The sequence below is a fragment of the Crocuta crocuta genome, unplaced genomic scaffold (assembly GCF_008692635.1).
Source record: "Crocuta crocuta isolate KB4526 unplaced genomic scaffold, BGI_CrCroc_1.0 scaffold129, whole genome shotgun sequence".
NCBI classification, from domain to species: Eukaryota; Metazoa; Chordata; class Mammalia; order Carnivora; family Hyaenidae; genus Crocuta; species Crocuta crocuta.
This window is the reverse complement of record NW_027551571.1, coordinates 1,014,442-1,016,804: the sequence shown is the minus strand read 5'-3', so window position 1 is coordinate 1,016,804 and position 2,363 is coordinate 1,014,442. Positions and strand designations below refer to the sequence as shown.

General features: G+C 64.2%; 1 protein-coding gene across 1 annotated transcript in view; it reads right to left on the bottom strand.

Annotated features, from left to right (window-relative positions):
* The window catches only part of ALLC (allantoicase), a 28,727-nt gene that overhangs the window by 25,498 nt on the left and 866 nt on the right, over nucleotides 1-2,363 (bottom strand). The window lies entirely within an intron of this gene.

Below are 2,363 nucleotides of genomic sequence, written 5' to 3'. Positions count from 1 at the left end.
GGCCCTTACTTTGGGCCACATCTGGCCCCTTTCCTGCGGGCGGCAGACTGAAGATGCGGCCACCGCCCCCTACGTGGGTTTGCAGCTTCTCCGGTCCAGCCGCCCCTCGAATCTGGATTCACCTTCCGACTGACTTAGCCTTCGAAAGCGACGGAGCCGTGTGGTTCCCGCCCGAGGCTTAGGCCTCGGGAAACCGTGCAGGCCCACTCTTGCTTTCTGGAACGGCCGCCCTGGGGACACGCTCAGACGGGTCCCTCGGGGACGAGAGCCAGCCGCAGGGCAGGCCTGCCAGCCCGGCCCGGACCAGCCTCCCCAGCCACTCCAGCGGCTCCCGGGAGACGTGTGAGCCCAGCCGTGCCCAGAACAGCCCAGCTGCTCTCAGCCCAAACTGCCGACCCGAAGCACGGTCAGCGGGTAAAAGCATGGCTGCTGCTGTGAGGCACCCAGCTTTGCGGTGGGTCAGTGAACGGCGAAAGCTAACGGATGCAGGGGTTTGGTATTCGCTCCTCCTTGGAGAGCAGTACGGCTCCCACAAGATACACTGAAAACCGTGTCCTTTCCCAGCCTCCTTCACAGCGGTGGCTCAGACACAGCCCAGCCACCATGTTCTGTGAATGGTGCCTCGGGATTTGTGCAGTGCGCAACCTGGGCAGACACACAAAGTGGCTCCAGAACACAGATCCAAACAGACCTGCCCCTCCAGACTCTGGATAGGGAGCTACTGAGGTACCAACGCAGAGGCCACAGCCAGCTTGCGGGCAGCCACGGCCACGGCCACGGCCGGACCCAGCAGGCCTGTGTGCAGCACCATCCATGGGCTCTGCTCCCTTCCACACAGCCCCAAGGATGGTTCTCCGGTCTTTTTTTTTTTTTTTTTTAATTTCTGAGAGAGAGAGGCAGCGTGAGCAGGGGAGGGTCAGAGAGAGAGGGAGTCACAGAATCGGAAGCAGCTCCAGGCTCTGAGCTGTCAGCACTGAGCCCGACGCAGGGCTCGAACCCACCAACTGTGAGATCATGACCTGAGCCGAAGTCAGACACTTAACCGACTGAGCCCCCAGGCGCCCCGGTTCTCCCGTCTTTCCAAAAGTCCCGCGAACTCCCAAAACCCTTTCCATGAATCCCCTTTCTGCTCAAAATAGCCAGACTCGGACTGTTTTGCTTACGGCTAAGAAACAGCTGGCCGGGTGGGTTCAGATCTCCTGGATTAAACCGGCTTGTGCCTGGTGACCAGCCTGGCCCCCACCCCCCACCCCCAGGAAGCAAGGTGCGCAGGGCCCAGCACCCCCCAGGGATGGCACCGCGTGGGCGCAAGGCGGGGGGCGCGCAGGCTGGGGGGCGGCAGGACCAGACGCGGCGCCGGGACAGGTGATGCACAGGAGCCCCGGCCCCAGGCCTCCCGCACCAAGCTCCGTGCAGGGCTGCAGGCCCCGGGAGACCAGAGGTGAACTGCGCCCCGGCCCCGGGGCTTATCTCCCCCCACTCAGAGCCACCCCTTCTTCTGACTGGGCTTTTGTCTGCCGGCTCTAGATGGCCGCCTCCGCCCTGGGGACGCCTGGCTGAGCAGCAGGAGGCACGTGGCGAACCACGTGACCGAGGGCCTTCTGAAGGGCACACCCCCCGGTCTGGGGGCCTGGGGACCCAGACCCTCCTTTCCCTCCCTGCCTTTGTTGCCCACCCCTCCTTTCTAAGTGTGACCCCCTCCCCTCCTCTTCCCTTTCCGGTCTNTGTAGAAAACCCGCCGCAGCTCCTCGGTCACGCCTCGGTGCGGCTCATCCATCCCGGCTTGTCCTCAGCCACGCTGCCTCCCCCCTACCTTGCAAATCAGACTCTGCAGTCTGCACCACAGGCCCCTCCTTGAGAAGTGGGAGTTAAACCAGGGGCACTGGTTCTGACCTCACGCCCGTGTTGACATCCTAGCAAAAGACGGTGCCCGGGAGCTGGTGCAAAGGCGGGTGTGCCTTCCCCTGATGTCCCCTCAGGACGTGGGTGCGGGAGGCGATAGCACAGAGGTGCTGCCCTCCGCCCTCCTCGCCTCCAGGTGAGGAAAGGGGGACCCTAGGGTGCCGGGACTCGCGTGGGCTGCACACGAGCCCTAAGAGCCCCTGGGAAGGCAGGTGCACGCCCCTCACCCACCCTCAGGCTGACAGAGCAAGGGATCCGTGGGGGGGGGGTCGGAAAACAATCTCAGGAGCAGAGACAATGGCCATGAGGCCCTGCTCACTCAGGCCTCGAGACCTCGAGACCTCCCTGCAGGGCCCTGCCCAGCCACAGCCACAGGACCCCAAGGACTGGATCTGCCCCTGGGCACGGGGGAGGGGTCCAGGCGGTGAGATGCCCCACATTACCGGCCCGTGGATGGCAGT